General features: G+C 40.0%; 1 protein-coding gene across 4 annotated transcripts in view; it reads right to left on the bottom strand.

Annotated features, from left to right (window-relative positions):
- Positions 1-20,717, bottom strand: part of NCK2 (NCK adaptor protein 2) — a 125,248-nt gene that overhangs the window by 45,623 nt on the left and 58,908 nt on the right. Inside the window, exon 3 of one of the 4 annotated variants that reach the window (XM_006029064.3) lies at positions 5,093-5,175. The exons of 2 other annotated variants lie outside the window; for them this stretch is intronic. The gene's annotated coding sequence lies outside the window, so the exon portion shown is untranslated. The remainder of the gene's footprint in view (positions 1-5,092; positions 5,176-20,717) is intronic. One more of the 4 variants, XM_025210521.1, reaches the window with a different exon arrangement.

Genomic DNA, 20,717 nt, shown 5'->3' with positions numbered 1-20,717 from the left:
TTTTTGAAGCTCATCCATCTCTAATTACAATCTTCATAAGTAAGTCGCACATCACACCCTTTCTAAAAATAAAAGCATTTTTGTGCTCCATTAGGTTCTCTCTCAGTCAAAGCCATGACAAAATCAAAAGGATGCTTACCTCACTTCTCTGCATTACAACTTTCAACTAGACTGAAATCAAAGACATAAAAGGGTTTGTCCTAATCATTGTAAAAACCTTCAGCAATTCAAGGTTTCAACCTAGTAACTGAAACATGGTCATATTCTGACTACAGTAAATGAAGAGCATATGCATTAACCAAGAGTAACTGGGTCCCTTTAATCAGATTATACAAAAGTAAATAGGGGCCTTAGAATTGCAGTTCTCAAAAGCTGATGCTATTCAAATCTATTTATTACACAAAGCCATGCTCCATTTGTGTCTCTAGCTATATTAACCAGCAGTCTAAAAATAAATGAATGAAATCAATCTTGCTGGGGTCATCTGACCTCAGCAGTCTTTCCTGTCCAAGTGCAGTGGGGCTGGACATGACAATCTTTACGGTCTCTTCCAGCCCCTAATATCTATGAAACTATGAAAGTGAATGAAAGACAGCGTGAGTGAAGAAAGTCTAACCTGGTTATCATGCTGAGATAACAATCCTGAAGAAAGGTTTTATCAAACTGCCATACTTTAATATCACCAGCAACTGCACAAGCTTTCAATATTTTGTTTTTCTGAGCCTGGAGGTCATCTAGTATCTTCCTACCACAGCCTCAGTCTATGGGGTCCATGTGAATGGTCAAAGAGTTAAAGCAGATTTTCTACATTGGTACTGTTTCCAAACAGAAACAGTTTAGCCAACTTTCTGAAAGGATTTTTAATTTTTTTTGTACTAAAGAAGTTACTTAATATATAAAAGTTGAGGAGCGCACACACTCTCCAAACCTCACATGGTTCAAAGGAAAATGTTTAGTAAGATGCTCTAAATGATATAACTAGAAGTCCAAACCTACTTTTAGGCAGACACTTTGACTGAACTTGTATGACACTATCTTGGTTTTACGGAAAAAGTGAAGACTCGTCATAAGGAGGTAAAACTTCTCTCTCAAATATAAGACACTAGAAGCCAGTAAATTCACTTTGCTCTTTAAAACATGTGTTTCACAAAAATTTTCCAACAAAAGAGCAGCTGCATGAGCAAGACAGCAGAAGCATTAGAACGTTTAAAGCCATCTTGCCAGGGCTTAGACCAAGGGTGGGCAATTATTTCAACTGAAATGCCACTTAATAGGGCTGTGCGAAACAGCACCATTTTGTTTAGACTTCCATTTCACTGTTTTGATGGGACCATGTTCCGTTTTGTTTTGAAGCACTGTTCCATTCCATTGAAATGGCTTTGCTGTTTCAACATTTTGCCCATAGACTATAATGGGGAAACATGAAACTGCCTATAACTTTGTCATTTCTTGCCCGATTTGAATGAAAACAACGTGCCTGATAGCCCCTTCTGTGGCTGACAAGCAAAACTCATGGTGTGTGCGTGTGCGTGCGTGCGTGTGCGTGCGTATGCATGCATGCGAGCGAGCGAGCGAGAGAAGAAGGAGAAGGAGAAGATGCAGCTGTTTTTCTGTCCCTCCCCCAGAACATTGGGATTGGAAGGGACCTCAGGGAAGGATCACAGTCACTGGCCAGCTACACATGTCAAAATCAGAGCAGTCTTTCCCCTGTCTTTTGTTTCATTTCAATTTCGCTGTTTCGAGTTTGAAATGGAGTCGAAACAAAACACTCAGCGAAATCTCGCACAGCTCTACCACTTAAGTTTTGGTGAGCTGTCAAGGGCTGCACACAGTCTTTCAGAAAATATAAATTTTAACAAATTATTGATAGAAACAAATCACATACTAAAAGTCAAATATCTATTGTAATATACTTTAACCTTATTTCAAAAAATAATTTGCCCTGATTTATGGTTTTTTAGTGTATATAGAGGTGATTGCATAATAGCTCAAAATAAAGTCTTACTCTTGTATATTGTGTGGGGTGGGGAGGTGGGTTTTTTGGGAGGGTTGGGCACTGGGGGGGGCCCGGGGTTGGTGCATGTCTTGGGAGTGGGCCAGGGGATGCATGCAGAGCTCATCCAGGAGATGAGACACAGGTGCAGTCCACTGTTCCTCCCCACCCATTCTGGCCTGCGGCTCCCCCACAGTGCTCCCACCTGGGGCAGCCCGCACCATACTCCTGCCTGCACCTGCTGATGGCACAACCCCAGTCCCAGTCCACACACAGCTTCTCGGAGAGGCTGCTCCCACTGCTCCCCGGTACCACTTGGCTCCACTCACCTCCAGAAATTCTTCCTCTCCCTCCTGCCCCTGCTGCACAGCTCAGGCCACTTTCCACCCACTCGGCTTCCCACAGGTGGCAGCACATTGCACTGCAGGCAGAGTGGGTGGAAAGCAGGTGGAGCTGGAGCGCTACACACCCAGGCAGGAACAACCCAGCTGCAGATTCCCCCCACCTGGCTGGGCACGTGGTGTCCAGCCACCGCTTCCCCATGCTACCTGCTGCCCGAAGCAACAGAGGAGGAAGAGGAGCCACTGGAGGCAAGGGGAGCTGAGCAGTACCCAGGTGGCTGCAGCAGCAGCCAAAGCAGCCCTGCCAGGAAGCTGCGGTTGCTGGCCAGAACTGGGGCAGTGCTGTCAGTGGATGCAGGGCAAGTGCACAGGGTGGGGCTTGGCCCCATGCAGAGTGCTGCAGGGGTAGCTGTGGGATGGATACAATCAATTGGCAGGTTGGATCCGGCCTCCAGGCTGTATTTGGCCCACCCCTGGCTTAGACCAAGGCTGACCAACTTCTGAGAGGCCAGGGGCCCTCCCTCCCATACAATGAATGGACCACAAAGCATGCAAGCAGGAACCACCTTACCTTTACTCCCGACTGCACCATGCCATCATGTAGGCCAGGGGCGGGCAATTATTTTGGACAGAGGGCCGCTTACTGAGTTTCGGCAAGCCATTGAGGGCCACATGATAGGCAGCCCAGGGCAGATCAATATTAATTTTCTAAAATTTTTAGGGGCCCCGGAGGCTGGATAGAATGGCCTGGTGGGCTGCATCCGGCCCCCAGGGCCGCATTTTGCCCACCCCTGATGTAGGCAGCCCACCCACCCCTCTTGCTACATCACTCAGAGTCCCTGGATCCCATGGGCCTCCTTGGTATTGTGAGTGTGCTATCCTGCCCCCAGGGGCAGGAGTAAGAAGTGGAAGATGCAGGAGGGAAGGCGAGCCCAGAGACTTCTGCAGCAACAGCTGAAGCAGTGAAGGAGTTTAGTGCCTGGACAAGGAGCCTGAGGGTCACAGGTTAACTCCTGGAGGGCTGAATGCAGGCTGCAAGTTGAACAGCCCTGACTCAGACCTCCTGCTCAAAGTTTTCATGATAGAATTGGAGGCCCAAGCTACACTGGCATTTATCTACTGTATTAGGATGATTCAGTTGTAACAGTGCTTTAGGTTCTAAAGAGGTGCAAAATTTCTAATGTCTTTACTTCTACACAAGAAAAGTCTTCAAGATTTCCAGCTCTTAATGATTTTAAGAAAAAAAAAAAAAAAAGGGTATTCACTGAATAAATCTTACAAAGGAAGACTATCACTGATTCAAATGGTAATGCTACTTCTGATTCTTCAATAATCTACAGATTCCATACAAACAGAAACCAAAGGGATATTTTTCCTCTTGAATATTTGTCTAGAGAAAAGGTAAATATAGCTGTAGTATTACTAGGATCATGAATAATTAAGCCTTCTGACAGACTTTCCATGGTAAGATACGACCACTATACAAATTTCAAATCAGGACAGTATTTTAAACATTTCATTTTCATTTAAAGAGGAAAACACTGAAATGTAAATGATACAAACTGATCTAACATATTTGAAATTAATTTTGAAAATATATTATCACTACTATACAAACACAAATTATGTGGTTAAATGTGAAGGAATTTAACTGGCTTTGGAATATCAAACTTATAGAAGTGCTAATCATGTATTAATATAGAATGAAATAGGGATCTGTTCACACCATATTATTTTGCAAAGGAAAAAAAAATCTTTTAGAGCAAAGGTCAGCAATGCTTTGCAAACACAGGCCACAGCTTGCAACCCGGACAGCACTGTGGGCTACCATTTCCCACCCTCCTTCTAGCATGTCTTTAAATAAGATGCAGATGTCAGCCAGATCTGCCCCATGGGCTGCAGGTTGCTTGTCCCTGTTTTAGAGAGCCATTAAATAGAAGAAAAAAAAGGGTGAAGGATTATAACTTAAAGAGCAGTTGAAAACTAGACCAATGGAACTTTTTCTGATTGAATGGTGTAAGAAAAAAGACTGTTCACATTGTTTCGTATCTAATTTGAAAGCTACAGTGCTAGGATAAGGAGCTGTATATTCTGTGTACTCTCACACAGGTGTATCTCTATATCTGTCTCTATCTATATCTGTGTGCCAGGTCTCTTAAACTGACTTCATATACGTCTCCTCATGAATTCTTTAAAAATATTTATAATTCAGTTATCCCTTTCTGTAAAAAGATTCCCAGTCAGTTTGCTTAGAAGCAGTAAATTTTGGAGAAATAATTCAACCTAATTAAAAAAAAAACAAAAAACCAAAAAACCCAAACAAACCCAGCTCATACTGTTCAGATTACAAGCCAGGATTTCCCCAACCCCAAGCCACAAAAATAACATTCAATTTATACACAGGGGAAACCTATAACTGGGCCCCTCAACCACCTTAACTTGCAGTATTTTGTACATGCAATAAGAATCTCAAATCAGATTTTCTGACATTTAAGTTTTTCTTATTCTTTCATGAATTTAACGTTTTGAATTCTATCCTTTATTATTTGATTTTCTTGTAGGATTTTGAAAGGTCAATAGCACTTCAAGGTCTTCATCTGTAATTACTGACATCCAGGAAAAAAACCCTGTTTTTGCTAAAATTGAACATAAAAACATGGGGTCAACTTTATGTGCAGGGTCAAATTCTAATTGGAACTATATGGTATGTGATGATATTACTACCTTTTCAAAAAGTTATTACTGAAAGTTAAATCACCTCACACTTTCATATGAAGCAGCTATACTCTTGGTACAGTCTTGATACCATTTTGGAAAGTATTTATGTAGCTGGTTCATTACCTAAATAAATGAGAAACAAGTGAAGACAATATAAAGACAGTAAAACTTCCGAAGACATTTTCATGCATTTTATAAGCATTTTAAATAAGTTCCATGTATAGCTGATAAACTAAAGTATACATTCTACACTGCTACAAAAAAGACCCATTTTTCTCTTCTCTGCATAGTGTAGGAGCTATAGCTTAATTTCTTGAATGCTGATACTGTTTTTCTACGAACAATTATTTTAAAACCTTAAACTCATTAAGAGCAACTTTGAAGCCACTCCAATAGGTGTTCTGAACTCAGGATGGTTGCTTCTTTAGCTAATTTAGCACATTTAGCCACTGGGCAGAAGAAAACCATCTCTGTTAGGCTACGGACAAACACTCAAAAAGCCTCAACTGATTCAATCTTTGCAGGTTAGTTTAACCTGGTTAGGCTAAACCAGTTTGTAACTGTCCATGCATCCCCCTCTGGACTGAAGAAATGCAAGCACATGCCTGCAGTAGCTCAGGGTAGTAGCTGGGGGTGGGAGGCACGCTAGAGCAGCCCTCCCTTCCGTTCCACAATGCTGAGCTGAGGCAGGGCATGGCCAGGCCCAGGCAGGATGCTCTGATTAAAGAGGGATCCTCCCCCAGCAGGGAGTTGATAACACAGTGTTTATCACCCCTAACACAGTGTTTATCAGCCCATTAAGAACACAATAGCCTCTATCCATTAGTTCAAGTTTTTCTTAAACAGCTTTTCCTAGGAATGAACAAAGGGACATTACCAGCTACCTGCTGATTAGCTCCAAAAACCCTAAGCTGACACAGTCCTGTTTGCCTTTGTCCCGTCTCCCACAGCACAAACCATAGTCAGCATGTAGCATGCTAGCTAATGCTGAGAGTAGTCTGTGTAAAGGGGGGTGAGGGAGCTAATTGAGCAGGGAGTGGTGAGGGGGAGGAGAGAGAGGAAGGGGAAGCCAGGCAGGCACTACTGTGCCTGCAGTCTCTGCTAGAGCTGCAGCCAGAGAGCAGAGAGGTAGGGCCAGCCCAGCTCTCTGGAGCAGAGAGCATCCCCCAGCTCAGAAAGCATGCCGGGATGCTGGGGTACCTCATTTAAACTTAAACCAGGAAGACATTTGGGATGGACACTGCATAAACCGGTTTGACCCTAATCAGTTAAGTCTGATACTACATTCAACCAGGTTTATTTCAAACTGGTTTCAGCCATTTTCAAATTGGTTTATGTGCACTGAACTTCTGTTCTGTTAGATTTAAACAAGTTTCTGGTCACAAACTAGTTTATGTATAATGTCTGTCCCTAGCTTGACTCTATTGTGGCAATTAGAAAGTCTCATTTGAAAGAATGACTGAAGTTAACATTGCTAGGAAGGTTAGTGAAAACCAGAAGTATACATGATCTTTGAAGAACCACTGAGAAAGAAATACCTGTTTGTTTGTTTTATAAGACTAGGCATTCTAGTTTATTTAGTGAGAGCCGAGTAGAAAATTATTCATGATACTGTTTGACATTTAATCTTTCGAAAGAAGACTAATTAAAAAAAAAAAACCTTTAGTAAAAAGTGAGAGATTGAACATAAAAAAAGTAAACTCCTTGTTCTTTAAGTGGAAAAAATCAAAGCCATGTGGTCCTTGTTTTCATAACTAATACTACAGGTTCCGTACATATAACTGATATGGAGGGTTTCATGTGTGTACGTACTCACACACACACACTAATACTGCAGGTATTTGTCTGACCAATATGGAGGGTTTTAAGTTATGCATGTGTGCATGATACATCTCTTACACACACAACTTAAAACCCTCCATATCAGTCAGATACAGTACCTGCAGTATTAGTATATGTTAATTATGTGTGTGCATGCACATATGCATGTCTACATTCACTAATTATATAAAATTATTAAAATGTTATATAATAATACATGTAACATATGTAACTATATATAGACACATATACCTATAACTGTATGTTCACAATGTGTAACTGTTATTATGCAGTTATGCTTAGAAAATCAGGTTCTTGAGGAGAACTGGAAAAACATTTTGTGGAGAAATTTTGTCCCAAGCATCTAACCTCCAGGAAAATTAAGCCAGTAATGTTCCTGCAATTGCATCCTGTGCTGTTAAGAGATCTTAATATAAACACGACTGGCATTCATTTGATTAATTTTTCAAGTCCCACAGGAGGGATCCTTCTGGAAATGTTGGATTCAAATAATTATTCTACCCCTACTCCATACACTTTAATTTTAAGCAACCATGCTCATGGTGCAATTCTGCTACCATTAAGAGTTATTTATATAGCTGGTTCATTACCTGAAACTCCTCCTTTGAGCTCTGAAACCTTGTTTGCATGGAGATATGTCATTTCCATTTAGAAATTAACTGGCAATTTGGGGGGGGAGGGAGGTTGTTGTTCTGTTTTGCCTTTTTATACATTTGAAACTATTTCAACAGATTTATGGTTTAGATGCAAGATGAGGTAAAAATCAGGGAAATTCTGTAAATGAGTGAGTTCGTTCCGGGTTCATCTGAGCATCAAACTCAAAATGAAACTCAAGGGATAAAAAACCCCTGTGAACAGGAACTTTAACCATTCATATGAAAATCTGGCCGGGGGGGGGATATATCTTATGAACAACTCTACTTATTTCAATTAAGCACATAGTACCAGAGGTTCTTGTCACAGGCACACAATAGCCCCCTCAAAAGTAACTGCCACAAAAGAAAACAGCTATTTTAGCCCTCCACTGCACAGATCAAAACAAGCTGACAACTGAGACCTGAAGAAAACAGCATACTTGTATGGCAACTGCAGAATTCAGAGAGCGCTAACGTGTGAAAAATCAGCCAAGACATCTGCACAATAATTAACTCAAGTTTACAGATGTGAAACAGTTTGAGAGACATTAAGGTTAGGTACGGACATTCAAAAAGGCTCAGATGGAATCGATTTAAGTTATGTGGTTTTCTGTAAGTGGCATAGTTTAGATCAGTAGAGCAAGCAGAACATACATTCATCCTTTGGTGGTGGGGAGGTAGGAGGTCCATTTTTAATCTGGTCTCTGTGCACCAAACTTCTGTTCTATTACAGATATACACTGGTTGTATGCTGAACTTCTATTTGTTACGGGTATAGATGAGTTTCCAATAACTTATTCTGGTTTGTGTACAATGTCATCTAACCTGGGGTAAATGACTTGTTCAGGGTACAGTCTCAGTGACAAAACCCAAAACCTCTGACATTTAGTTTAAAAGTGAAGACAAACACTTCCCAAACTGTAGCATGTAAACTGCTTGCAGGTAGTCAAATAGGCAGGAGATGGGTCACTATACATAGAAGCAACCAAAAGGAGAGTATTTCAAAATTCTTCATTACAAAACTGCAACTTAATTTCTTGCACAAGCCAACAAAAATCACGGAACATCTTAAAATTACTGAGATTAGTTATGATTACAAAAGACTATGACAGATGATCATAAAGTGTACCAAATATACAGTACTATGAAAAAAGAAATCCTATGAAGATAAGCACATGGGCAATTAAACTACACATCATACATACTGAGTTCTACTTCACTGCAAGTAGACTGCATGAAACAGAGACAAATGAAAGAATGGCTTTAAATGCATGTCAAAAAAAAAAAAGGTTTGGATCAAACAATTACTGAAAAATATTACATTTGCTCATAAAAGAATGACGGTGTGCCCTGAACTTTATAACTGCATATAGTCCTGATCATTTCATCTAAAAAACCCAACAGCCTAAATAGAGCCCACTGAAAAAATTAAGACCATTTAGTTTAGATGGCAGACTAAAACAAAAACATGACTTACAGTCTCCATATCTATTTCATGCATTAGTTAAGTGCTCTAATTTACCTCCTCTCATATTACACCTGCAATAATGAGCTCACACTAGAAGGTGCTGAACATTCTGTCCATCTCAAGGAAACAGTCCAATGAAAATGTAAGTAGTGCACTGTCCCATTAGTAATGGGAATATTCACATTAAAATTAAATAAATGTGTTAAATTACTCTTATGAACTGGAATCAAACTGCTCAGTACTTGGCACAAGGGCACTCAACAGGACACCTACAGTTACACAAGATAGGTTAAAAATTTGTGCACTCCAGGACATAAATCAATCACTAACATGGACGGTTTTTTAATTAACTTCCCTACTAGCAAGCACTGCTTCATGTTCTATTATTGGGATTCTGCATCGTCCTCTGAAATCCCAAATATGAGCCATTGCTGAGTGAAGGGATAACAGGCCAAACTTTATAGGGCAATTCTTACGGTCCTGTTCCTACAAAACAAGTGTAAGCAGTTGATAAAGTTGTCACAGAGACGACATGCAACTGCAAAGGTAATCTGCCTTATGAATAAATTTATGAATTCCTGGAGCATACTACTACAACTGAGGTTTGTTACAAAATATTTTCTACTACATGAGCAGAATGGTATTTTACCAAAGTAGTTATTATGAAACAAGATACTGAAGAGAGAAAAGATTGTTATTTAAGACTAACAGTTATCATTTTTGGCCACCTTCTAAAGAAAAATATATACAACCCCTCCCCCCCACATCAAGATGCATCAACATTCCAGCTGAATAATTATAATTAATTAAAATTCCTTCCCTTCCCCTCACCCCCCCCAATTCTTGAAGGAACAGAAAGATATCCTTGAGGGCCAAATTAGAAACATGCTAAAACAAAAAGTAATGAAAGAATCAAATTTAGGGCAGTCAGCTCAGAAATCTTAAGAAAAGCTTTAAGCTCCGAAGTTGGAGATGTGAATATTTAAGAACATTCACATGACTGCAAAGTTAACAGCACCTGTTCTACCCAGTCTAGGACAGAGCGGTTTCAAGTTTAGATTTTAACATCAAAGATGTCACTACATAATTCAGAATCACTGACAATTCAGAAAGACAGGACCCAGAATGCCTATGAAGCAACAAAATTGATAAACTACATAAGATATAACCTACTAGGAAACGGTTATAGGCTAAGAAGTCACATCAAGAACCCTGGATTAACATCTCTTTGAACATTATCTGAAACACACAAAACCAAAAATTTTGTTGTCATTGGAAATTTCTCTCAGGTGTACATGGTGGAGGACATGTGCCAAGATGAATAAAAAATATCCTGGAATTCCTCAAAATTATAGATCTATTTTTACACCAAGTAGCTTTGCAACAAACTTGGGGTAATTCTATATTAGGTCTTACTTGAATAGATAAAGAATTGACTGTTAAACCAAAAAATGGTGACTCAGCAGGTGCAAACGGAATAGACTCACACCAGTAATACAAAACCCTGAGCGCACGTATAGGACAGCTTCTCAAAACTGGGCACAAGAGTGAAACTAAGTAGAAATAAAAATATTAATTTGGACATAAAAATGTACATTACAAATGTACATCTGGGTACTTAATTTGAACAAATAATACATTAATTTGGAGATAATGATCTACTAGACTTATGACAGCCGCATCATTCTGCAATTACAAAAGGAGGCTTCTTTGGCTAAAACAGCTATCCTATTCAAGGAGAAGGGATGAAAGGTAACAGCAAGGAGTACAGATCAGCAATAAAGAAATACAAAAAACTGGAAAGGAAGAGTGAAGATATCAAAGAAAAAGATCTTAGGCCATTAGGGTTAAGTACAGCCAGAAGGAATGCTTTATCTGCATCAAGAACAAATAAAATCTTAACCATAGAACAGGTCCAATGCTAGAGAGAGAATGTTAAATTTGTCAAGCATGATGCCGAGAAGACAGAAGTGTTAATAAACATTTCTGTCCTTGTATTTGGAAATAGCAAGATGACTTACAGCAGGACTGTCCAACTTTACTTGGGTGAGGACTGCAAGCCTCAAAGGCCCTAACATCAAGGCCAAGACTCGTGTGACCCCTGGGCTCCCCAGGTTGCATGTGGCATGGGCAGCAACTCTAGCCTCCACGTGTGGGCAGGCACCCTGCCTCACACAGCTCCCTAGCTGCAGGCTCACTCACTGTACTGCACTTCACAGGCTCTCCAGACTGCCAGAACCCCCAGAACCAGGGGCTGTGCCATCCCACCACCTGGGGTGGGGGCAGGAAGAGGAAGCTGAGGTGGGGCGGGGGGAGGGGGGAAGAGAGCCTAGAGCCCCAGCCCAGCTGCTGCTGCAGCCAGAGTGATGAAAAGAATAACAGCTGCATGGGGGCCCACAGGCTTGGACAGCCCTACCTTGTAGTGCTAAAATATTTTACTGTCCATGAGTAACAAATGAAAGGTGGTAAACAGCAATTAAACCTTTTCTAAAGCTACAAGACCTTTTAAACACTCACCTAAAAACATTTTTAAAAATGATTAGCCAAAGAACTCTCTACATTTTTTATACTATTTTTAACAAAAGTTGAAATCCTGGGGAATTTCTAGAGGACTGAGGAAGATCCAGTGATGTACCAATATCTCAAAAGAGTAAATAGGATATCCTTGTTAACTAGTAGACTGTAAGCCTGGCACTGATTTCATGCAAAATGATGGAAAAAACTTATATGGGACACAATTCACTGAAGAATTAACTAGCAGCATGCTTTTTCAAATTTGTTTATGGAGGACAGATCAGAAAAACTGGGTATTTTTTGATTGGATCAAAAGTTTGATCGATAAAGGTGAATAGACTCCTGTAGGACATTTGACTTGCTCCTAAAAGACATTCTAATAAAAAAAATAAAATTATACAAAAAACCCAATGTAATCCATATTGACTAGATATTATTTGTCTGCTGCTTGACTTCAGGCAAATCAGGCTCACTACCACCCTCTACTATTACTTGTTTTCAGCTTTTGTAAACTGTCATGTAATGAACATAATTACTATGCGTTATTCATAGATTTTTAAAGGCACAAAAGGCTACAATCAATATCATCTAGCCCAAGGCTTTCCAACTTCTGAGCAGCCACACATTCCCCCTGGGCTGCATGCCACATAAAGGGTGAGCCTCTGCCGTACCCTCCTGTACAGCAGGCATACCCCACTGATATACTCTGACCAAGTAGAGTGTAGCCTACAAAAGCTTATGCCTCTGAACCATGAGTCTAAGATGCAACCCTGCCATGTCTGTTCCGTTAGTGAGCTTAATGTTATAGAAGAGATGTTCCATCCCTTTGTAGTTACTTTGCTTTAATACCAAAAGCACTTAAAATGTTCTTTCTAGTATGACTGCTACTAAATTGTGACAGAATTCTCACTCTTCTCCTTTGAATTTGTCACTGTAATTACTAATCATCCAAATCTACACTATCTAAAGAAATTCTGCTGCTTAAGTGCCAGGAGAAAACACACACGCTGAAGAGGTATTCTCCCTCCTGTGACAGTTTTCCATTGTTTAATAGTATTGTTGCGGAAAAGGTTTAATTTTTTTTATTTTTTTTTTTAAACAGATGCTTTACAACAATTTAACCAATATCTGCTTCTTTCTTCAGCGCTTCAATATATCTGACACCAACATCTCTGGTATAACTGCAACCACACTATAGCACTTGCATCCTGTGCTAACATAACAACTGCAAACAGGAAACCTCAGCTCTACTTCTGAAGCAACGTATTTCTGTGTGGCTCCATTAGAGCACAGAAAAGTTTTTAGATTGTTTTGTGCACTAAATATGGCTTTGAAGAGAGAGAGAGAGAGAGAGATGGAAGAGCAAGACAAAAAAGCAGAACTCTCCCTATTGTGCTAATTTAATAAAGTGCAATTTCTTTTTAAAAAGTTGACTATAGTCCTTCTGCATTCCCCAACTTAATTTTTTCATTTATACATATAAAATATCCATGTGAAATACTACACAAATTGTCCCCATGGTCCTATATAATCCTAAAGTCCTACTCCTAAAGTCATTTTCCCCCAGCATCATTACCATGAAACCCATCATGCTACTTAATTTTATACTAGATTCAGTTAATTCACTCGGTCCACAAAATGTCAGCATCAGATTTTTGCACTGCAATCTCTGTGTTTCATAAACCGTCAGCAATAGTTTAACAGGCAAGTAGTATATAGCTTGGGCTTTTGACACTCAGATGCACATGGGCTACATTTTTGGCATACAGGAGGCAGCAGAGACCTTTATTTTTTAAGGGAGGTAGTTTTCAGGTAAGGAAGCATTTAAAATGACATGGGAAAAGGGAAGGAATTGCAGTTTCCATCTAGCAACAAAGCAGAAGCTCACTACCTCACTGAATCTTTTCCCAATATCTGCCATAATTTTTACCACAACAGATAATATTAACTTGATCTTTCTTCAAAAAAAAGCAGCTGAGTAAAGAAGCCAGAGGCGGGTATGTGTGAGCCTCTGGCTTCTTTACTATTCTATTATTTATTGTTATTCTCTCCTATTCCTTACTATTTACTATTCATTCCATCCAGGAAGAACACACACTAACTGCAGATGCTTCCTTAACCTGACAAAGAGGATTTATGCCCAAAAGCTTGCAAATAAGAATTTTCCAACTCTGTGAGTTGATCTAATAAAAAATATTAGATTTACCCAAAGAACCTTGTCTGCTTATGCCCTTAGACCAACATGGCTACAACCTATACCCCTGTTAAAGTCCAAAACAGTCTCTACTAACACTACCTAGATGCCATGGTCCAATAAACCAAAAAGCAAAGGCACAGCACATTACAAACAAATTCTCATTCACTAAACAGACTTCAGACTGAAACAGACAAACTAATCTATCATGTGTACTTCGTTATACATTACATGCAAGAGCATCTCACAAAGCTGTCTCAGGGTAAATTGGCAGGTGTCACTTTACCTGTGATGCTTTGTCCACACTTTTAAGATTATGGGCATGACTGGAGATTTCTTTTTGTTCTCAGTTTTTGAAAAACAAAAAATAATTGGTAAATTTTGATGGACTGCATAATTATATTCTATATAGAACCTATCATATAATCTAATCTGCCACTGTCATCTATCCACATATGCAGCTTTTTTCCCTTATTTCAAATACAACTTTGACTTGAAAACTTACTGTGTAAAATGCCACTATTACTCAACAGATTATTTCTATTTAGAAGTTTTATAAGTCTATCTGCCAACTATAGTGACAAAAATAAGGTATTACTACTGCTGTTGGCACCACAAAGAGAACTCAGTGAGGGGAAACTGAGCTAGATTCTCTTCTGTCTTGTACATCACCTAAAGTAATGCCAAAATTGGAATTGTGACACACCATGATTTAAAATGTCAGTAGTATGCAAACAAAATCCAGTTCTACTTTTCATCTATATCTGTTATTTCCAACTAACTTAATGTCTGGCCAAGATTTAAGAAAAGGAAAGGAAAAAAAGAAGGTTCTGCTTGTGTTCTTCTCCAGAAAGCAAAGGTGAATTTAGGGTCATCATTAAAAAAAAAAAAAAAGGAGGGGGGGGAAAAAAAAAGCTCTTAGTGTAAATGAGTGCCTATATACAAACACTGAGGCTGGAATTCCAGCGCACTGGAGAAGACTCAATTAATTGCCATGCTTCAGTAACCTCCTGCATCTCATGAACTGGTGCCATCACACTTAAAAACAGTAGCGGCGGCACTTGAACTACAGCTCGTTGAATGAGCTTCAGTTCAAGTGCCCTGCCGCCATTTTTAAGTGCGGGGATGCGGATACAGATGTTAGAGTGCTTTAATTAAAGCAGTTCTCGGAGCAGTTTTAATTAAAGTGCCACCCTGCCAGCCCTGGAGCATGTGTAAAAGTGCCCAATGAATCAATAATCAGGGGTAGGCAATTATTAAGTGGCCCTCCAGCCTGCTGTGCCAGGCAAGCCCACGGTATGGCCGAGAGAACTAAAGGAGGTAATGAGGTATCAGTGCCCAAAGTGCGATGTGATGCAGAAAAGTAACCATGCACACAATAAGGCAAGGGGCAGGGAGGGAAATGCTGTAGGGGGGGGACACACTAGCTTGTAGCCCACACTGGCATGCAACCCCCAGTCACTAAGAAGTTGGACAGCCCTAGACTAGAAGATCATATTTTAGTGATCACTTTATTCAAGGATGAGTACATCCAACACTGGAAGACTAACTTATTCCAGAATGCAATGGGCTTACTTTGTTTTCAATATCAGCCACTGAGAGCACATATCCACTGTGCTCTACTCACTACACACTTGCTCCCCACTGAAAACTAAGTGAGTTTAAGGTCACGGTCCTGAACCTCAAGATCCTGTAAGGAACCAACCTTTAACACGCTAGATCAGGCATGCTGGTGACAATGATCTTCCTTAGTAACAACGTTCTTTTGACACCATGAGGTTGCCAGCCTCAAGGGTGAAGATGATGAAAGGAATTGGAAAGGCTTTCAACAGCAACAGCACCAAGATGTTAGAACTTCTCATCAGAGAAAACAAAAAAGCCCCTACTATTTGTTTTTAAAGAGGGCGAAACTAAAGGAGTTGTTTTGTTTTGTTTTTAACCAATGAACTGCCTCTGGGACTGTAGGATGGACCATTCCAACAACCTCAATTGTAGATTTCTAATCTAAAACTTTAGGAAATTTTCAGATCACACAGTCATGGGTGCAAACTGTAATCATCAGACTAGGGTTAAAAATATATACTACATACAGTATACATCAGCAACATTTTAATGAAGTGTAAGCTAGAAAGAACATAGCTTGTCTTCCAATTCCCAAGCTGTTTTTACAGCATTGGCAGGACAAATAAAATAAAATAAAAATAAAAATCTCAGACCAAATGCAAAGCGACTGCTGGAAACAATGGAATGCACCACTACCATTTTAAGGTTACTTAAAAAAATCATAGCAATAGATAAGGTACTTAAGACTCATCTACTGAAAAGCCCTTCATAAAAAAAAAAAAAAAAATCTCACTCCTGAGGATCCGTCATTCCGATCATTTTGCACAGAAGGGGTTTTTCAGGAGCCTCCCAACCTGTAAGATCCACCCTGAATGATAGTGGTTTATTATAGCAGCTTGTGAAAAAAACTGATTTACAAGTGGTGGAATTACTTTCATCAGATGATGTGACCTTCAAATGTGCTTAACTCCCAAACTTAAAACTTCATTTTTATAGACATAAGCAGTATTTCTATGACAAAAAAGTTTCTTGGTAAAGACTTTTCAAAATGCCAATGTTTACTAGATGTGACATCCTTTAAAATACAAAACATGAAATACTCCCTCCCCTAATTTATTAAGGGCTCAGTTATTTCAGTAAGCTAAGAGTTTTAAAGTCTTTTGATGTCTTACTCCAAAAGAAAGGATATTTCCATGTATTATAAAGCAAACAATCTTCTTTCTTGTCTTGTCATATAATTATATTTCAACTATTACAAATAATATTCTACAGAAATCAGCAGGTATTATTATAAATGAAGATTCTAAGTTTATTGACACATTAAAAGCAATACATGTCTATGCTGGGAAAATTATTTGCAACTGAAAAGTTGTTAAAACAGCCCTCACCGTGATGCTGAAAGTAGTCTGGTCACTTGTGTAAATGGGAAAAGAAAGTTTACCAAGATCTGGCCAGGACTGGATCACTAAGTCGGGGGGAATACTTTTACTTTCCCCTTTATGTTAGCATTTCAGATTCTCTCCACCTTGGAAGACACCCTGGAGGCCGAAGAATGACATCAATGATAATATCACAAGAGCAAACAGCAAGTACTAAGCTATAGGGAGGAATTTTTGCAGTCATATGGTTTTATTATATAAAACTTTATTATATAAAATTTGTTAAGTTTAGGTATCCTTTTTGCCAAAAGTTATTGTTATTGACAACGCACACCGCAAAAAAGTAATATGATCTTTTCTGGCTGTCTCTATACAAAACTCTTCATCTACAGAAGAGCCTCAACATGGCAATATTCATTTAAGAACCAGCAATCAATATGGCTACTGTTTCCCCTGTGATAGATGAGGGCAAGCTAGGTGTTTGAGATAACTACCACTCCATTCCACTCTACTACTACATTTTTCAGTGCTGACAGCATATATGCATCAGTATCAATTCATAAAATGTATGAAAATTAAACAAGTAGTGAGAAGGCAGGGGAGTTCAGGAAAAGTACTAAAAGCAAAAAGAAACTAGACATGCAAGCTGAAAGGTTTAGCATTAGATGTATGAAGATTTGTGTGGCTCCTAACAAGAAAGGAGAAAAGAACAGAAAAAAAAAAAAGACTAGAATAGGGATATGAAAGCAGATAAAAATATTATAAACATAAGCTATACAAAATGGAGTTTAAAAAATTAGAAGGGAAAAAATGTTAAACATGTTTTGAGAGAGCAAATTTGCTAGAATATAAACACTAGACTTACTGCTGCTTGTATGCTGATGTCACCTACAGTAACACTATTAACCCTTATGCAGAACAATGTTTCTGTTCATCTTAAATTAAAAAGCTGAAGTAGCAAAATAATCTAGAAGCTAATTTAGAAGACAGCTATAAAACAGCATATGGTAAATTCTATGAAGTGTTCAAGAGCCCTTCCCTTACTGGCAAGATTTTATTAAACACTAAGGCTGTGTCCAGATGAGCGCAGCCATGCGCTATGTGGCATCGCACATGCCTTTGGTGCCACATGCTGCATATTCAGGTGTTCTCTGCACTGCAGGGTAGGAGCGTGAGGGCGGTTTTTTGACCCCCAGAACATCCCGAGTCAAAAAACCCACACCAAAAATTAAACCGAAAAAGGGGAAAGCATACACAGGGACAGCATGCATCACCCAAAGCCGGAGCCTGGCTGGCTGGAGCCACATTCTGGCTGCCAGCCAGGCTCCAAGTGGCAGGATCACCACTGCTGCAGCCCCAGGAGGCCCTCAGGACCCTAAGGAAGGCTGCTAGGGCCAGCCCAGTGCAGGCCTCAGCCTCCCCTACCTCACCCGGGGTAACTTGCCACACGCCAGAGGGCAGATGGCACAGGCGCTCCCTGGGGACAAGTAGCAGCAGCACAAGATGTCCTGCTGCTAGCTGTCCCCACGGTAACATATGTCCACACACATGTAGACACAACCTAGTAGTTTCCACTTCTTTAAAATCATCTGATTCCAATCTACTTTTCCTCAGTTAATTTTTCTTCAGTTTTAATTCAGTATTGCTAGATGCAATAGTACTATTCACTGATTGTAAAAACAAAGAACACAGACTTTACATTTAAGGATTTAACCTTGATCTAACATGGAAGGGCACAGCTCTGCCATACAATTGCTCTATTTTATTGTTAATCCCTTGGGAAGCCCTATTACCACTTTTCAGGGGATTTTACTTTATATGGTCCATAAAATGCTGACAATTAAGTTGAACTGCTGACCTCCTGTTCCCTAATATTACATGAACAGTAAGATTTTTCCAAGTAGAATAATGCAGATGAAAAGATTAAATAAGCACCTCTGGAAAAAAATTTTTTTATTTTTCCCATTCCTTGTTTCTCTAAGCAACTGTCTGGATTAGTGAAATTAAATCATTGATCACTCTTGCTCTGCTAGGTCATGATTTCCATAACACTAAAGTAGCATAAAAAATTGTGAAACATTACTTCTATGCAATTTTTCCTTTTTTGGGTTCATTAAAATATTATTCAGTATTTTGAGAATAAATTTAAACCATAAAACTAGATGTATTTATTTCCCAACTCAAAATTATTTCAAACATTCAGAAAGTCTTTCCCCCTTCAGTCTGCCTCAGGAAGAGATGGGGAACAGAAAGCTGGGCAGAAATTTTCTACTATATCACGCTACCAAATTGCACATTGATTTATTGCTCAATTGAATGTTACTTAATAATAGATTATTAGATTCATAGATTGTAAGGGGCTGGAAGGGACCTTGCAAGATCCAGCCCCCATGCACCAAGCAGCAAAGGTAACTGGGAGTCAGGTGACCCCAGCAAGGTGACCGCCCAGTCTCCTCTTGAAGATTTCCAGGGTAGGTGATTGCACCACCTCTGGAGGGAGCTTATTCTAGTCTGGACACCCTAACTATGAAGAAGTTTTTCCTAGCATTAAGCCTGAATCGATCTTCCAGGAGTTTGTGGCCATTACTCCTGCTTTTCCTCTCGGGTGCCCTGGTGAACAGTTGTAGTGGTAGTCCTTGATGTACTCCCCTGATGTAGCGGTAAGCTGCTGCTGAGTCCCCTCTCAGCCTTCTCTTTTTTAGGCTGAAGAGGCCCAAGTCCCTCAGACTTTCCTTGTATGGCTTGCCTTAAAAGTCTCTAATCTAATACTCATCTCGAATATCAGTAAAATAAAGTGATGGGTGGGGCATAGAAGGAAGGTTATTTATTTTTTTAATACAAAACTCACTTAGCTAATGGTGGTGGCAAGGACTTCAAAACAGCAGTTAAACAGCTATCAGATGCAGGGTATCATCCTCCTTGACTGTCTCTACATTAAGAATGGAGAGAGAGACCACTACCCTACCACAGAGAAACACAGCTCTGTTATAACACTACAACACCCCTTCATTAGTTATTTTCAGATTAAGTCATGAAAATTCTTGCAATAAACTAATCTCCTTAAGTCTGTGTACCTTTCCGATAGTAACTAAGTTTTTAGACAAGCCAAACCCTCCAATTTCCTCTTCAGATTCAGAAAGATACTGCATTAGAATGAATTCTCGGTGACAGCCCTCTTGGCCAGAAGAGATTTATCAGGATAAAACTGAATCCAATTAGGAACTTCACTACCAGGTATCACTTCATCTTTACTTTATATTAATAAAGTAATAAAATATTCAAGTTTTTTTTAACACGGGCAAGTAAAGCTAAAAGTAGTCTTCTTCTCAGTGGCTTGTCTATAACACCTCTGTTTCTCACAAGTTTCTCATGCTGTCCCAGAGAAAGGTCTGATCAACAAGGGTCTGGATGTTTTTAAATCTGTGGGCCCTGATGCCCCCCACCCACAGGTGTTGAGAGAGCTGGCAGGGGTCATTGCTGTGCCCTTGGCCCGGCTGCACGAGTGATCATGGTCCACGGGCCAGGTGCCCGGAGACTGGAAACTAGCTAATGTGGTCCCCATTTATAAGAAAGGAGGACCCAGGAAACTATAGGCCCAGAAGCCTCACATCAGTCTTGGGGAAAATCCTTGAAAAAATTATCAAGAATCATATCTGTGAGGGACCAGCAGGGGAGATCATGCCTAGGGGAAACCAACATGGGTTCATCAAAGGCAGGTCCTGCCAGACCAACCTGATGGCCTTTTATGACCAGGTAACTAAATCCCTGGATGATGGTGCTGTCGTGGACGTAGTCTAAATTCCTGGATGATGGGGTTGCTGTGGACGTAGTCTTTCTGGACTTTAAGGCCTTTGACACCGTCTGTCACGGCGTTGATGCCTACACAGTTGGATGGGTCAGAAATTGGCTGATGGGGCACACCCAGAGTGGTGGTGGACAGGTCGTACTCGACCTGGCAGGATGTGAATAGTGGGGTCCCCCAGGGCTTGGTCCTGGGGCCTACACTGTTCAACATCTTTATCAGCGACTTGGACGAGGGGGTGGAAAACACGTTGTCCAAGTTTGCCAAT

Source organism: Alligator sinensis, unplaced genomic scaffold (assembly GCF_000455745.1).
Source record: "Alligator sinensis unplaced genomic scaffold, ASM45574v1 scaffold335_1, whole genome shotgun sequence".
In the NCBI taxonomy this organism is placed as follows: Eukaryota; Metazoa; Chordata; order Crocodylia; family Alligatoridae; genus Alligator; species Alligator sinensis.
This window is presented reverse-complemented; position numbering and strand designations above follow the sequence as displayed.